At 43.4% G+C, this 18518-nt stretch overlaps 1 protein-coding gene and 1 pseudogene across 1 annotated transcript in view; both read right to left on the reverse strand.

Moving 5' to 3' along the window:
* LOC124775754 (schwannomin-interacting protein 1 homolog) overlaps positions 1-18518 on the reverse strand; it is an 810951-nt gene that overhangs the window by 201525 nt on the left and 590908 nt on the right. The gene's annotated exons all lie outside the window — the stretch shown is intronic.
* On the reverse strand, positions 18137-18254 carry LOC124778250 (annotated as a pseudogene).

Below are 18518 nucleotides of genomic sequence, written 5' to 3' on the forward strand. Positions count from 1 at the left end.
ATCTGTCTTTATACGTTTCGATGTATGGCACTCCCCTAAGCCTGGACCGTTGTCCTCCTCTGTGAGGGGTTTTCTAACAGACTTAGGACTGACGAGGATATTCTCTTTCATGTCGTGTATTTTAAAATACATTAGTATTTAAAATACATTAGTTATGAATCATTTGTGGATTCACATGTCAATACTCAACTGCAGATGGGACATACGTCCTAAAACCCGGTAGTGGTTCTCGTTTAGGAAATAAATAATTTTTATAATATTGTAGAGGATATTATCATTGATAATGAATAACAGCTGTGGATGTCCCGTGAAGGGAAACGTTATCCTCGGAAGTCTTGGAATTCCTGGGATCGACATCTTTTCATTATCAATGTCGATAATAGACAAAAATCGTCCAAATCCTCGATTCCCGGAATGGATGAGGTGTTTATATACAAAAAATTAAGTTTTTACGGAATCCTCTGTGCCCGAGTCCTAATCGCACGTGGCCAATTTTTAGTATTTAGATCCATTGACCTTCAAGCATCGATTGTGCACAAATGCGGAGTTTTACACGTTAATGGCCTTGATGGGTTGTATACCTGGCTTACCTCCTTATTTTAAAATGATTTTTGTTCAGTTTTATTGATTCTAGCTGGGGTACTGCCATTCCAAGGACTGTCCGCGAAGTGGCTCATGGAAGTTACAGAATCGAAGTCGAAAGACATCGACCAGTTTGGATCGTTCTTGTGTCACTGCCAACTTACGTTATCGGAAACACTGTTTTTATAATGTTTACGAAAGAAGAAGTGACACACAAAATGAACGATCGCTGAGATCATATATGGAACTGAATCTGAAATCATCCGATTAACACATCGGACGCATTTGCCTTAAATAGATTTTTTACTGTCGGTCTAGAATTCTTAAATTTTCCAAAATCGGCTCGGTTCCACACGAACAGTCCTCGGATCTGCTGATAAATATAAAAAACTGATAGAGTATACTCTACGATACGCCGGTCGAAGTGGCCGAGCGGCTCTAGGCGCTACAGTCCGGAACCGCGCGACCGCTCCGGTCGCAGGTTCGAATCCTGCCTCGGGCATGGATGTGTGTGATGTTCTTAGGTTAGTTAGGTTTAAGTAGTGCTAAGTTCTAGGGGACTGATGACCACAGCAGCTAAGTCCCATAGTGCTCAGAGCCAGCCAACTCTACAATGAAGACATGTACAACTCTGCTGTTATACCATATCAAAAGTAAAATGTAGGAGAAGAGACCTAATTGTCACTATAGTCGACATAATCGTCTTGAGACTCAGTAACTCTACAGATATTTAAGATATTCTGATTTGTTGTTCCATCTCAATTACACATTTTTAATTACATTAAAGTTTCGATTACTCTGAATCATCTTCATATCCAAGTAGTTGCGTCAGCAACCTGTCTTGTCTGTTCAGAACCACGAAACAGATACTTGAGTACTTGATTAGACAAGACGGGTTGCTGACGCAACTACTCAGATTAGATGACCCACAGTGGTCGAAAGTTTTAATCAAATTAGAAACATGCAACTGAGACGGGACAATAATTGAGAATTATCTTAAACACCTGATTATATCATTCATCAGCAAAATTTACGCCGCACGGCGCTGGATAAACAGAGGGATGGCGGAAACCACGTTGTACCTGTAATCCGCAAGGAAACTAAGTAATTTGAATGACCATGGATGCGGACGTCGTCTGCAGCTCAGATTATATATTTTCTGACTTTTCCAAATGTTTTTACCCTTGTCAAAACAAATTTTCATCAAGTATTTCCAAGAACAGTATTGTTGTGTGTGGTATCCATAGCTGCGATGCCACGGCGTAGGTGCAAGTTAAATTGGCACTACGACGGACACCGACGACAGCGCCCTCTAGCCTGCGCTGTGTAGCTCTACGAGCTCCGCTCCAGATTCACACCATTTGATCAAGAGCAGACGGCCGGGACACTTCCCTTAATCTTCGCTTTATATAGAGACTTTACTTATGACGGGTCTAAGGCTTCGCACCTACGTGTTCCTCAGTGCAAAGTTATGTATTCTTCTTGCTAAAATAAAGGTGATTTAAAATCATATTGCAGTACCGAGTGTTCTACCTCACCTGCTCCTCCTACCTTCCTACATTCGGCCTACCCTTCAGTTTTCAGGAGCAGACCCACGCGGCGCCTTCCAGGCGGGATACAAAAATTGTGGCAACGAAAAATTATTTTAGTTTATATGCAACTTTATAATATGGGCAGCCACAACTGTTGAAATTCATAGTACATTGACCTTGAATAAAATCGCAAATGGCTATGAACTGATAATTTATTCACGACTGGTTTCGCTGCTTTAAAGCAGCATCTTCAGGTGGTAGCTGTGTCACATAGGTTTGCCCAAGGAAACGCCCCCAACGTTCTTAATCAGAGAATCCAACCCCATGAGGAGGGGAACTAGTCCGGAATCGCGCTGCTGCTACGGTCGCAGGTTCTAATCCCGCCTCGGGCATGGATGTGTGTGTGATATCCTTAGGTTAGTTAGGTTTAAGTAGTTCAAAGTCTAGGGGACTGATGACCTCAGATGTTAAGTGCAATAGTGTTTAGAGCCATTTGAACCATTTGATGAGGTACAACAACAACCTAGTAAAAACTGAGAAAGAACATCAGATAACTGGAAACGCCATTTATAATGGCAAACCCTTTAGCTGGTTGTCGCGAGGATGAAGCACTGGAGGTGGTCAGCTGTGTGCTAAACTGGCGGGGCTAACCATATGACCGGATCGCCAGTTTAGTACTGACGGTTTAATAAAACACCAACAATAATTAAGTACATTTATCTTTAGACATTTTAAAAACGGAAGTGTTCAAAGAAAATTATACTTCGCTCTAGAGTTAGGTGCTAATGTTAACGATTGTGACGGCGGTCGTGGTGGTGGTGGGGGGATTGGGGTGAAGGTGTAGGCTAATAAATGAATGTATTCAGAGTAAAGGTCTCAGAAAAGTTGGGAACCACTGAAGTACACCGTGTGATACTACGGTGCGCTGTGTGCCGGTCTGACTGGCAGAGTCTGAGGAGTGCCGGGAGGGAAGCCGCACAAGTGCGCCGGCGCCGGCTGGCACCAGCGGCTGCTAATGGATACCCGTGCCGCGGCCCGCATTGTATTACGGGCTGCTGACGGCTGCTAAGAGGATTTCCCGCCCAGCTGCGCCCTACAGTCCGCGCCGCGAATAAAGCGCAGGCGGCCGATCCGCGACCCGCCATTCGGAGACTCCGCACACCAGTTTTGTGCCTCCTCAAACGGCACACCACCTGCTAATCAGCTTGCGCTGGCGAACTCATTAGTCTTCCTGCTGCTGGCCGAGCAGCGTCAGAATGATGCAAAATGCGAGTTGAAACCGGTTACTTTGATAATGGGACGGCAAATGCTTTTTTAGCATAGTGGGAAGGCAACCCCCATTTTGTTTTAGGTTATCAATCTTCTGATTGGTTTGATGCGGCCCGCCACGATTTCCAATCCTATGCTAATCTGTTCACCGTACAGCAGCAGCTGCAACCAACGTCCTCAATTAGATGCCATTTGTCTCCTTATCTCTGTAATAATATCTCTGTCTATTGTTACACGTATTTTCACAAAGATATCCAGTTTCGTCCTTTACTAATCATCAGATCTGTTGAACAGCCGCGCGGAGTGGACGCGCGGTTTGCGGCGCCATGTTATGGATTGCGCGGCCCCTCCCGCCGGAGGTTCGAGTCCTCCCTCGGGCATGGGTATGTGTGTGTTGTTCTTAGCATAAGGTCGTTTAAGGTAATTTAACTAGTGTGTAAGTCTAGGGATCGGTGATCTAAGAAGTTTGGTCCCTTAGGAATTCACACACATTTGAACACTTGTTAAAAAACACTGGTGTGCAAATCTTCCGCGTGATGTGTCACTGCCAACCAACATACACTGAAGCGCGAAAGAAACTGGTACAGGCATGCGTATTCAAATACAGAGATATGTAAAGAGGCAGAATACGGCGCTGCGGTCGGCAAAGCCTATGTAAGACAACAAGTATATGGCGCAGTTGTTAGATCGGTTACTACAGTTACAGTGGCAGGTTATCAAGATTTAAGTGAGTTTCAACGTGGTGTTACAGTCGGCGCACGAGCGATGGGACACAGCATCTCCGAGGTAGCGATGAAATATGGATTTTCCCGTACGACCTTTTCAGGAGTGTACCGTGACTGTCAGGAATCCGGTAAACATCAAATGTCCAACGTCTCTGCAGCCGGAAAAAGATCCGGCAAGAACGGGACTAACGACGACTGAAAAGAATCGTTCAGCGTGACAAAAATACAACGCTTCCGCAAATTGCTGCAGATTGCAATGCTGGGCCATCAACAAGTGTCAGCGTGCGAAATATTCAACGAAACAACATCGATATGGGCTTTCGGAGCCGAAGGCCCACTCGTGTACCTTTGTGTACTGCACGACACAAAGCTTCACACCTCGCTTGGGCCCGTCAACCCGACATCGGACTGTTGATGACTGGAAACATGTTGCCTGGTCGGACGGGTCTCGTTTCAAATTATATTGAGCGGATGGATTCGTACGGGTGTGGAGACAGCCTCATGAATCTATGGAACCTGCATGTCAGCAGGGGAGTGTTCAAGCTGGTGGAGGCTCTGTAACGGTGTGGGGTGTGTGCAGTTGGTGTGACATGGGATCCCTGATACTTCAGGATACGACTCTGACAGGTGACCCGTACGTAAGCGTTCTGCTGACCACCTACATCCATTCATATCCATTGTACGACACCTTACACGCCAAGAATTGCTACAGAGTGGCTCCAGGAACACTCTTTAGTTTGAACACTTACGCTGGCCACCAAACTTCCCAGATACGAACATTACTGAGCATATCTGGGATTCCTTGCAACGTCCTGTTCAGAAGAGATCTCCACCCTTTCGTACTCTTACCGATTTATGGAGAGCCAGGCAGTGTTAGTTCCCTCCAGCACTACTTCAGACAGTCGCGTTAAAGCACTTCAGCGTGCTCGCAGGGGCCCTACACCATATTAGAAGGCATCCAAGTTTCTTTGGCTCTTCAGTGTAGTTCGACGAAAGTTGTACCACACACAGAAAGAACTGCTGCAGTGTAGTACAAAAGCTATCTGAAAGAAATACGCAACGTGAGGAACAGAAACAGTAATCACACTGAAGTCACCGTGATTCATGATGGCCCCTCGACATTACAAGATGTAGCATATGGTCCTTCATAAGGTGTGTGACCACCGCGGACGGTAATACATGTTCAACATGCTTCTAAGCTGGCCACAAGATTGGTAAGGAGTGCTTCTGATACGGTCTTTCATTCCTCCACTAGAGTGGTTGAGAACTGCTGGATGGTCGTTGGTGCATGTGGACGTTCTCCAGTTCGTCGCTCCAACGCATCCCACACGTGCTCGATGGGATTTAAGTCGGGGGATCGGGCAGGGCAGTCCATTCGCCGAGTATCCTCTCGATCCAAGAGCTCCCCCACCTGCGATGTTCAATTCGGTCGCGCATTGTCATCCATAACAAAGAAGTAATGGCCGAATGCACCGCCGAAAAGACGCTCACGAGGAAGTATGGTGTCACAATGTCACCGGCGAGTGTCTCAGGTTCAAAGATCTGGAGGTCAGTACGCCGACACAGCACTGTGTCTCCCCACACCATATCACGAAGACCACCAAACGATCGTGTCCGACAAAGTTCCTGGATGTATTACGTGTTCCCACCTCTCGCAGTAAGAGAATACATCCAGCGTTATCGGTTTGATGGTCCAGCTCTTATCGTGTGGGGAAGCAAATTCTGCGTGGGTATACTTACCTCCAAATCTCTGAACACGGTACACTAACCTGTCAACGTTATTGTGACACTGTACTGCTTCACCATGTGAATTCGGCCCTGGCTTAATTTTTATGCATCACAATCCGTGACCGCATCGAACTGCACTGATGGTGGATGAGGGGTTTTGGAAAGAGACTATGTTCAGTGAACGGACTGGCCTGCTTGTCCCTCGACTGAAACACCATCGAGCATATTCTGGAGGCTTTGAGGAGACGTATTGCAGCACATCTAAGGTACACGCACCAAACACTGTTCAGTAGTTTTCAACGGCGTTGGTCGTCCGTCCCCGGTAGCTGAGTGGTCAGTGTGACGGATTGTCAATCCTCTGGGATCGGGTTCGATTCCCGGCTGGGTCGGGTAAAATTCTCCGCCCAGGGACTGGGTGTTGTGCTGTCATCATCATCATCCTCCTATCATCCTCATGACTGCAGGTCGCCGAAGTGGCGTCAAATTGAAAGACCGGCGCCCGGCGAACGGTCTGCCCGATGGAGGGGCGTAGCCATACGATTAAATAAAAAACGGCGTTGGTGGTGGAACGGAACGCCCTCCCACGAGAACTACTTACCCGCCTCTTGGCCAGCATGGAAACTCGTTTCTGAGGATGCACTGCCGTTCGTGATGATCACAGACCCTATTAGGAACCATCTCCCGCCTTCTTAAATGTCCAGGAGACCATCATGAATCGCGGCGTCTTCAGTGCAATTATTTTCTTTGAATAAAAAGCGTCATATCTGTGCGACTCATTGCATATTCCTTTCAATTATCTTCTGTACTGTACTGTACTTTACTGTAGCAGTTCGTTCTATGTACTATCCAAATTTCGTCGAGCAGTGTTACCTGGAAGTGACACGTCATGCCAAATGTAACTTCGTACATCACTTTTGCGCACGGGTACAAATAAAAGACATGCTAAGTTTCACCTTACCAAACTTCTCTCACGCAAAGATGAGTCATTACTGCATTCGTCGTTATTTTAAAGCAACTGCTTGGTTTCATGTGTTGTACGCATGCGTAAACTAGTTACTAATGGTAGGATTTGTAAGGAAGTTGACGTGTCTGTTACGAATGTCCCTGCCCTAACGTCTGCCTACGCAAATAATTTATGTCCTCTACGATTCAGGGGGGGGGGGGGCGTTCTGTACGGTAGGGGGAGATATCATGGTGATCGTGAGGCCACCTTCTCCAAAACATTTTGGTAAAAGCGTTTGTAGTCTTGTATTTATCAATTTCCAATTTGTACAGCTAAATTTAGGAGATAAAAGTAGCATGAAAAGTAAGTCTCGAAAACGGTAAGACATTTAAAAAATTAGGAGCTACGCCTAATAGTTAAGTGGGGACCTGACTACGTGGAAGCGCTCACGGCTAACATTCGAGCCACGTGAAGGCACACATTCACCCGATGACCGTACCTGCCTTCTACAAAAACTCCGGCACGGTTCGTGAGTTTCTCGGGAAGGAATGGTGATTGTACACCGAAGATGTGATAGGTGTAGACTTCCGTATTATATTGTGTAAATTATGACCTTGTCACAGTTGTGATCAGTGGATTGATAACCGTTCACTTCCAATTTTAATTCCACTCTTGACCTTTTCTTCATACCCGTTACTGGTTCTTCGATGTGTAGAGAAACAGTAGGGGTTAAAGGACCTGTGTTATATCCTTTCTAATCCGAGAACTTCGTTCTTCGTCTTTCATTATTTTTGTCTCCTCTAGGTTCTTGTATATACTCTATGTTACCAGTTTTTCCCTATAGCACACACCTGAGGATATCGACCCTCTCACACCTGTTTACATTGTTGAACGCTTTTTCTTGATCGGTAAACCCTATCAATGTGTCTTGAATTATCTTACGTTTCGCTTCCATTTGGGGCATAACATCAGAGCTGTCTCTCCGGTGACTTTACCTTTCCTGAAGACAAACTGATCGTCATATAACAGGTCCTGAGTTTTCTCTTCTATTCTCCTGTATATTAATCTAGTCCGCAACTTGGATGCACGAGACGTTAAGTAGATTTTTTGATAGTTGTCGTTGTAATGTATCCTTGTTATCGCTGGGTTTGTAAGCCACCCTCGCACTATTTATTCTCTTATAAGCAATTTTTACTTGCTATAGTCTGGCTGTTTAGAAAATTAGGCATCCTACATTAATAAGTAGTTAATTATAGAGGCCGCGCGAGATTAGCGCTGCAGTCATGGACTGTGCGGCTGGGCCCGGCGGAGGTTCGAGTCCTCCCTGGGGCATGGGTGTGTGTTTTTGTCCTTAGGATAATTTAGGTTAAGTAGTGTGTAAGCTTAGCGACTGATGACCTTAGCAGTTAAGTCCCATAAATTTCACACCATTTGAACATTTTTTTAAATTATAGAGGGCGTGCTTACTTCTAAGCTACATGCGCCGATAACTAAAGTTCTGCCTGTGAGCCTACGACACATGCCCAATCCATTCTCCCACACTATTCTATGATTCTGTCCCAAAATATTTTATTAATAATGAAGAGGTTTTAACATGTGAACATGTTTCTTCGATACAGTTAATTTATTCCACTTTATTCAAACAACACGTCCCTACTTGTTCTGATTGCACTCACTCTACAATTGCAGTCACTCATTTATCACGGGATTATCATTGCCAGTTCATTGCTATATGATCGCCCTTTCGCTAAATAACAAATGACCAGATACGATACTTAAATTTGAGCTTCAAAATTTTCAATTCGCTCTCACACATACGTTTTAACTGTAGTGCGACTTCAATATTCTGGCCACCAAATATTTCACTTTTATACTCTCTGGATTTGCTCTGCAAGCAAGCAAATTGGCTCAAATGACAATATTCCGCAATGTCACAAACTGATTCATTTTTTTACGCAAGACGCGCGGAGCAAGAGCTCCCGGAACTCGCCCTGCAGGCTTGATCAGACTCGACTTACTCACTCTTTCGTGCCGAAAGATCTCCAGGCACCAATCCGTCCCTTCTAGAACTATGGGGCATCCCCGCCAGCGATGCCACTGCGCTGTAACAAAGAAGTGCAAGGGGAGATTCGATCTCTAAGGTATACGATCGATATCTATACCCTTAATGATTGTGTGGATAGTATTTTTCTGGCAGTCTGGCGGTTAGCTGCAGACGCATAGATTCAACAAACTAACTTGAACAGTCGTTTTTTGCTACTTCTCTCAGTGATTTTACAAACTGCGAAGGACTTATCAGTGAATTCCGAATTATTTGACAGGAAGTCATTCGAAGTATGTTAAATACATAGTGTGATGTAGTTAAAGACACGTGGGCACGAAAGAAAACCACTCTCTTCATTCTTGTATTAGAAGCCTTACAGAAATGTCTCAATAAAATATCAAAGATTTTCTGTTAAAAATAAACTGATGTAACAAGTCACATATGCCATTTTTTCCTCCTGTGCGTTTTGCGAGATTATTTACCCATAATCAGACCAGTTTATGTGAGTTACTATGTTCTTGTTGTATTGTGTGTATGGCGTTTAGGTAACACGTAAGTGTTTGCCAGCAGAAGGTAAAAAACGTATTTTAAATCGATGCATCTGCTGATGAATGTATCACCCTCCTAAACTCGCTGTTAGAAGGTTTAATACAATAAACTTGACTAGTAACAGAGCGGTCATCAACAAGCATAACGTAATACGTTCGCACATATGATAGAAGTTTTTGTTTCCTCCTTTTAAGTTAAAAATCGTGCAATGTTTGTTCTCTTTGTTGTCCTTGGAGATGAAAGATTCACATATTTTCGAAGTAACGCAAATTACAGTACCTACGAGAAGACTAGCGTCAGAATTGCAGACGTAATTTTACAGGTAGGGAAGAGTGGCAGACATCTGTCAGGGAATTTAACGTCGCCAATAAAAGTAACTGGCTCGCTGCAAAGCTAATACTGGGGCGAGTTGTTACTGGCCGGCTGAGCGCCGCTCGCATAATGGGGCGGACGTTCACAGAGATGAGGAAAGTGGATCCTCCCTTCCAGAGGCAAATAATCTGTCCAGATTATGTCTACTGAAGACGGAGCGCACCAAAAGGACGATTTTCCGTCTTTTCAGTATTTGCATAAAAAGGGCTCACAGGATGAATGGAAGCGGACAGGAAATGCGGGACGTGAATTTCATGGGAGGCTTTGGATTGGACAAAGTTGTTTCGTAGGAAGGCCCAAGAGATGAAATAAGTTCTTTTTGAGAATTTAAATAGCAACTAAAGAAGCTTTTTCAGATCGAAATTACATTTAGCCGGCATCAAACGACAACATACTGTCGAGAATATCCGGCTGATCATCCGAGACAAAAGATTCACCTAATAGTGACGAATGCGTTAAGATATATTATATGTATCCAAGCGTCAGCAACCAGATCGATATACAGGCTGAAAAGACATCAAAGATGCGTTTCGTTGGTATAGTGATATACTATGCGAATGTGAGGAAGACTAACAGGATTTTTGAATGGAATGAACAGTATATCTAGAACAAAATTTGTGTTGAGAGGCAATAGAAATAAGCCACAAGCCTTAATTTGAGAAAGAAATATATTTCTTCTATCAAATATCTGACTAGTTTGTGAATGAGAATGAGTGTTTATTTATTTTAGGTAAGTAAGCGAGGAAAACTTAAGAAAAGGTTTGAAATTATGGTGAAAGTTTTTTCGTATTCGTCTAGTGCTCTCATTATCAAACTCTTGGCAAGTGTAGAAAATGAAATATACGCTCCGTTTTATAAGAAAGAATTAGTTTTTCACGCATGTTTATGATATCATACCTCCTGTCTTAAAATGATATATTTTTGTAGGTGCATTCATTGGTATATGTAGATATTATCTCCAAAGTGTATTGCGATTAGAAATAATAGCAAAGACGTAATAAATTAGAACCTCCTCCCTGACGCTGAAGGTTTACTGTGTAGGAAATTTAATGTAGTTAAATTTTGTACTGAGACGCGTTTTCACTGAAGGTTATGGTTTTTGAGTTCTTCTAGAGAGACGTGCAAATATGACCTTCATACTCACCTCCACCCCCAATACACATTCCTCATCAGTCAGGGTTTCTAGTACGCTGTTCGTGGCGCTCCCTCCTACTATTGTACAAAAATTTCCAACTACGTGAACTATTCCCGATATTCGACCTTTTTGGTCTTTGTTGACTGGGCTATTATGCCACGAGCATAGTCGCCTACTTCGTTAACATTATTAATTTAAACGTACCCGTGAGAGCAACGAAGGAAAAAGTGGCTGTTGTAAACGTTACGCTAAAACTAATTACGTTGACAGTTCGATGCATAACTTGACCCTTACAAGCACAATAGTTTCTTAGTCAGAAGGCATGACGAATAAAACGATGTAATTGTTTCTTCTATGGTGTTAAAATTCACAAAACTGCTTCATAAAATTTACACAAACGTCAGTTTTACAACTTGTGAGTGCTCGACAAAACCGGTGGCGTAATAAGGCCAGTCAGTGAAGACCAAAGAAGGTCGAATGTGGGAAATAATTCGTGTAGTCACATATTTTTCTGCAGTGGCAGCGAGGAGTGCCATGAGTAATCATGACCGGTAGGAACTGATTGTGGGAGTGGGGGTGCTTTTGAAGGTCATTGTTGTACGTTTTTCTCGAATAAGTCGGAAACTACGGTCTAGCGAAAACGCGTCATTGCACAAAATTTAACTACATTAAATTTCCTACAAAAAGGTGCTGTACATTTTTTCTGTGGGACTAAGAGTTCGCTCGTAGCAAGAGAGAGGAAATGAAAATCTCACGCCCGGTTTTAGAAGGCCAGTTATAACACTGCAGATTGCGTAAAATGACATCGGAAGGGGTAGCTGAATCGACTTGTATACACAGTTTCTGACTGTAATATTTGTGTCACTGTGTTAAAGGTTTAACTTAATATTATTATACTTACTGAGCAGATTACGACAGCACTTTAAATTTGGTCAATAACTGTACGAAATTTGCCCCCGCAAGCCGTTGGATAGGCAACCTGCAACTGAAATTGGGCGCCATGAACCGAGTTACCCGTTTAGTAATATAGACGAACATAATACGTGATTTTGGCCAATTACGTACTTGTCTGTAAATTTCTGTAACGAAAATTGTTTTGTTCCAAGAAACACGTACTCGCGTTAACATTTGGCTGTGTATTTTAACGTCGCACTCATAGAAAGTAGGTTGGAAAAAGAAATAACTGCTTCGTTATGCGGAAGTACTATGTCCCCAAGGTTCCATCGTTTTTGTGTGACATTTGACATTTGATGTCGGCTGCATAACGAACAAGCACCCTCGCCCTCTGCATGTTAACATCGATACTCGTAATTGGCAACTGTTCTGCGACTGAAAGTATGACATTTGGAAGGCAATAGAAGGTCTGCGCAAAGAGTTAACGGCAACTTAAACACAATGTTTTTTTCTCTCTCTTTCCTGTCGAAATAGGGGTCACTAGTCCTCGCACTCGTGTCTCCGCTAACGATGCACTGTGTCATTTGCACCACACTGAATGTTAATATGAGCGGCAATGGGCGATGAATAATAAGCGGTAGTGGGGACGTGATTACGCACGCATCTGCTCCAGTGGCTGGATGTCAGCTCTGGCAGCACTGCAGTAGCAGCCGTGCACAGCCACGCATGCGCAATAACACGACGCATGAATTTTAAGCTCCGCCGCTTCCCCATGTCTCCCGTATGCAAATATACAGCGGTACGCCGGCCGGTTTGGAAGCGCTTACTCGTCTGCCCTTTGCGGCCGAATGTGTTATGTTTTCGCTTGTGGACATAAAGGCGGTTGGAGAGTACGAGCACTTTTTGGAACACAACGACTAGACAGGTGAGGGAAAATATACAGGGAGTTTTTATGCATAGCAGGAGCGTTGCGTACGCAGCTGCTCTAAAAGCAGGCTGCGATCGACGTGCACGCTGCAGGCCGTTCCTCTGACTCTAGTAGGTGGAGTATCGGTTTGAGACGAACTAGACGGATTTTGAGCAGGCTCGGAAGTGCAAATAAAGTTATGATCAAAAAGTCAGTATAAATTTGAAAACTTAATAAACCACGAAATAATGTAGATACAGAGGTAAAAATTGGAATGACATGGGGTTTTATTAGAACAAAAAAAAAAAAAACCAAAGTTCACAAAATGTCCGACAGATCGCGCTGGACAGCAAAACTGCTACCGTGACGGGTGAGAGGTACGCCGATATGTTACAGAATCGCATCGTCCCCAGCCTGGCTGATAAACACCTGCTGGAACGTACGATGTTTATGCAGGATGGCGCTCCACCTCATATTGCTAGACGCGTGAAAGATCTCTTGCGCGCGTCGTTTGATGATGATCGTGTGCTCAGCCGCCACTTTCGTCATGCTTGGCCTCCCATGTCCCCAGACCTTAGTCCGTGCGATTATTGGCTTTGGGGTTACCTGAAGTAGCAAGTGTATCGTGATCGGCCGACATGTCTAGGGATGCTGAAAGGCAACATCCGACGCCATTGCCTCACCATAACTCCGAACATGCTTTAAATTGCTGTTCACAACATTATTCCTCGACTACAGCTATTGTAGAGGAATGATGGTGGACATATTGAGCATTTCCTGTAAAGAACATCATTTTTGCTTTGTCTTACTTTGTTATGCTAATTATTGCTATTCTGATCAGATGAAGCGCCATCTGTCGGACATTTTTTGAACTTTCGTATTTTTTTGGCTCTAATAAAACCCCATGTCATTCCACGCATGTGTGTCAATTTGTACCTCTCTATCTACATTATTCTGTGATTTATTCAGTTTTCAAATTTATAATGACTTTTTGATGACACTATATATATCATTGCGCCGCCATTTAGCACTTTAACATGCTGTGTCAGTAACGTCTGTTCTCATACGTGTTGATAGTCCTGTCATCAAAAAGACTTCGTAAAACTGTTATACATGCATATACGGCGGGTGCTTTCGATTTGTCTTGCACTAAATATCTAACAGGATTTTCTCAGCTGTTATTCTGTGAAATAAGTTTGCAGTGTATTATCCACATACCAATGAAATTAAGGTGTGCACTGAGAGAGAATGGAAAGAAATTTGGAAGAGGGCAGAAACATGGAGGAGAATCTACCAGTTCCTTCCTAAAATAAAAGGAAGATTAACAATGCCACACTTCCTTACGACCAAGGGAGCTGTACACTATCTGTCGGCACTTCATATCAGAGGCACTTTTAAAAATTCCTCAACGTACCACGGGTACTTCTGAATCGCGAGCGATCGGGTCCCTGGACCACATTATCTTGGAATGTGCCGCTTTATAAAATGGGAGAAACCGATAATGTAGAAATTTTAGACCTATTTACATGCCACCAGTGTTTGCTAAAGTTACTGGAAAGGCTATGTATTTAAGGATAATTGATCATTTTATATCACACAATTTGCTATCAAATGTACAGTTCGGCTTTAGAAGTCGCTTAACAACTGAAAATGCTGTATTCTCTTTTCTCTGTGAGGTACTGGATGGGTTAAACAAAAGCTTTCGAATGCTAGGTATATTTTTTGATTTAATTAAGGCGTTTGATTGTGTTAACTACAAAATATTGCTCCAGAATTTGGACCATTACGGAATACGGGGTGTAGCTCACAAATGGTTCACCTCTTACTTTCGCAACAGACAGCGAAAGGTCATTATTCCCCGTGTTGAGAATGGCTGTGATGTGGGATCTGAGTGCGGTACGGTCAAATTGAGGTGCTCCAGGGATCAGTGTTGGGACCACTCCTGTTCCTTATTTATATAAATGATATGCCCTCTAGTATTTCGGTTAACTCTAAAATATTTCTGTTTGCTGATGTCACTAGCATGGTACTAAAGGATGTTGTGTGCAACACTGGCTCGGTTTCAAATAGTGCAGTTCATGACATAAGTTCATGGCTTGTAGAAAAAAAAAAAAAAACTAACGCGAAATCACAATGAGACTCGGTTTTTACTGTTTCTAACACAGAATTCAATAAAACCCGACGTCTTAATTTCACAGAATGGGCATATGATTAGTGAAACTAAACAGTGCAAATTTCTAACAGTTCCGTTAGATAGTAAACTGTCGTGGAAAGCTCATGTTCGGGATCTTGTCCAAAGACTTAATACTGCCATTTTTACTATTCGCACGGTATCTGAAGTAAGTGATAGTTTCACACGAAAATTAGTCTACTTTGCTTATTTTCATTCGTTTATGTCGTATGGTATTATATTTTGGGGTAACTCTTCCCATTGTAAAAAGATTTTTTTGGCTCAGAAACGGGCGGTTCGGGCAATAAGTGGTATAAGTTCGCGAATCTGTTGTCGACTCTAGTTCACTAGTCTGGGTATTTTGACATTGGCCTCTCAATATAGATATTCTTTACTGTCGTTTCTTGTTAACAATATCAGCTTATTCCCAAGAATAAGCAGCTTTCACTCAGTTAATACTCGGCAGAAATCCAACCTGCATATGGATCGGACTTCCTTAACTCTCATGCAGAAAGATGTGCAGTATACTGCTGCATCAATTTTCAATAAGTTACCACAAGAATTAAAAAATCTTAGCAGTAATCCACTCGCTTTCAAATCGAAACTGAAGAGTTTCCTCATGACATCTTCAACTTTTGTAGTCCTGTCTTCCTCAGTTGCGTGTAATATTACGGTATACTGATAATTTTTACTTTATGGGCCGTCTGACAGTAACTGAATGAAACATAATTTTAGTGCCATACGCGTTTCGCATCGAAACAAATGTAAAGTTCACAGTGCTGTGAAATATGGGAAAAAAACGCAAATTGGCATTTAGAAGAAGATTAACAACACGAAAAATGCAACAGAAGCGTAATATGTAGGAAATCGTCCACTCAACCTCCCACTGAAGATGCCTGGCAGAAAATAAAGGCGAAACGCGTGTGGCACCAAAATTCTGTTTCATTCAGTTGCTGTCAGACGGTCCATAAAGTACAAATTATCAGTATACCGTAAGTTTCCTCATGGGTCACTCCTCCTATTCTGTAGGGGAGTTCTTTGAAAAATTAAGCTGATTCTAATGTTGTATTGTTGATTGCGTTTACTTAAAATTATGGTTTGACTTTTTTGGGTTCATAAACATTTTATTTTTATCTGTTATTACTTTTACGTTGTAATTTCATGTACTGACACGTTTCATGAACTTGGAGATTTGCCCCTCAGTTTGTTCCTACGGAACATGACGTGTAAATGAATAAATAAAATAAATTTTGCGGACCAGAATGCGAACGTCTTTGGTAATACACTAGTCTATAACAGACTAAGGAATGAGGAAAGTATTTCCTAGGTATGTGGAGAATATACAACAAACTTTTTTCATAGAAGTAACAGCTAAGAAAATACCGTCAAGTATTTCGTGCAGGACAAAGCAAGAGCACACACCGTCAATGCATGTGCAACAGTATTACGAGATTTTTTTTTTTTTTTATGACAGAACTATCTGTTTGAATTTATACACACCTGTTCAAAATGGTTCAAATGGCTCTGAGCACTATGGGACTTAACATCTGAGGTCATCAGTCTCCTAGACTTAGAACTACTTAAACCTAACTAACCTAAGGACATCATACACATCCACGCCCGAGGCAGGATTCGAACCTGCGACGGTAGCGGTCACGCGGTTCCAGACTGAAGCGCCTAGAACCGCACGGCCACACCGGCCGGCTATACACACCTGTGTGACAGACGTTGCTCACACAGAAGGCTGGTGCTTAATGGTGGTGCAACGATTTTGTCGCTCTTCCTAGGCTGTTCCAAATCCGCCTTGTTCGTCTCAAATCGAAACTCCACCTACCACAGTCCGAGGAATGGCCTGCTGTGTAGGCAGCGATGGCAGTCTGCATTTAAGGGCCATGACGGACAGAGCGCTTCTGCTGTACATAAAAACACTTTGTGTATTTTCCCTCAGATGTCTTGTCGTGTTACAGAAAGTGCTCGTACTCTCCAACTGCTTTTACGTCCACGAGCGAATACGTAACACACTGGGCCGCAGAGGGCAGTCGAGTGAACGCTTCAAAACTGGTCGGCGAATCGCCTTGACATCTGGAAGCAACGAAGAGATGAGCCTCTTCGAGGGCTACGAGGGATTTCCTGACACAGTGCCAGCCATCTTCTAGTCTTTGTCTCTACACCTTGGACGTCACGGCAACACAACCACAGTGAATCCTGAGTTGTGCTTCAGCACGTCAGGAGCTAACTATCCACAGGAAATCTGGTTTGGTTCTGATACCAAGGACTACAGTGTAGTTTAGTGTAGTGCTGTGTAATATAGTCTAGAATTATAAATTACAAAATTGGTTTAGCAATGTAGCATAATCTGTAAATGAGTAACCTATGCTTTCCGGATTTGAGATTTTTGAGCACAACTTCGTACAGAATGGTTTGGAGAGGGGGCTTACAGAGTGGTGTGGCTACTGTCGTCGTAGGAAAGCTGGGTAGGAGCGGAAAATGATTAGTGAAAAAGTTAACACAGTAAACAGAAGATTTACTTGCATTTCTCCTAGCATATGAGGACTCATTGCAAGTAGTGCAGGAAGAAATAAGTCCGTGCATTACAGCAGCAACAGCAACGAGGCTCTCTGTACTAAAGCACGATGGGTGGTGTCGGAGCCGCGACTAGGCAGCCTCTGCATAGCGTTACGAAGCGAAGTCGCTCGAAGCGCGAGTGGGTGTGTGGCTGCCGCCGGCCGTCGTGTATTGCGGTGCCAGACGGCGCTAGTAGTCCGGAGCCGCTGTAGGCGCGACTCAGCGGGCGTGCTCCATCCCGTCCACCGGATCCTGCGCTACCACATTGGCGTCTGGCGGAAACTTACAATTCGGCTGCAACTTAAGGACGCCCGTGGCGTGGTATCGATACATGAAAACTATCTGCGTGCCAGATGACCAAAGGGTAGTATCAACAGTCCTAGAATTATTGTAATTATGTTTTTAAAGTAGATATTCTATGTAAATATTTATTTCTTCAGCACCATAATGTTTTCTTATACTAACACATTTGCAATTGTTTTAAAATATTATGGGTCATATTCATACACTAAACTCCTCCCGAACAGGCCATGAAGGCCCAAAAGAACCGACCGGCCGCTGTGTCATCCTCAGCCCACAGGCGTCACTGGATGCGGATATGGAGGGGCATGTGGTCAGCACACCTCTCTCCCGGCCGTATGTCAGTTTGCGAGACCGGAGCCGCTATTTCTAAATCAAGTAGCTCCTCAGTTTGCCTCACAAGGGCTGAGTGCTCCCCGCTTGCCAACAGCGCTCGGCAGACCGGATGGTCACCCATCCAAGTGCTAGCCCAGCCTGACAGCGCATAACTTCGGTGCTCTGACGGGAACCGGTGTTACCACTGCGGCAAGGCCGTTGGCCATATTCATACACACCAATTCATTATAACATTTGGTGTGTTCTTGTATCTAGATACCAGACTAAAAGAAAATAAATATTATATACTGAACAGGAGTTATGGTTCGATGGACCCGATACTTAGTTTTGCACTAAGCGCTCATCACACTCCGTTTTGTCAACATATAGAAGCTCCAGATACAACTGATGACGAGTTTCAGAACTTCAACATCGATTCTGCGGGTTCATGTGCTCTTATAAACGCACCCGTGAGTCACTAGAAAAAA

The sequence above is a fragment of the Schistocerca piceifrons genome, chromosome 2 (assembly GCF_021461385.2).
Source record: "Schistocerca piceifrons isolate TAMUIC-IGC-003096 chromosome 2, iqSchPice1.1, whole genome shotgun sequence".
Classification (NCBI taxonomy): domain Eukaryota; kingdom Metazoa; phylum Arthropoda; class Insecta; order Orthoptera; family Acrididae; genus Schistocerca; species Schistocerca piceifrons.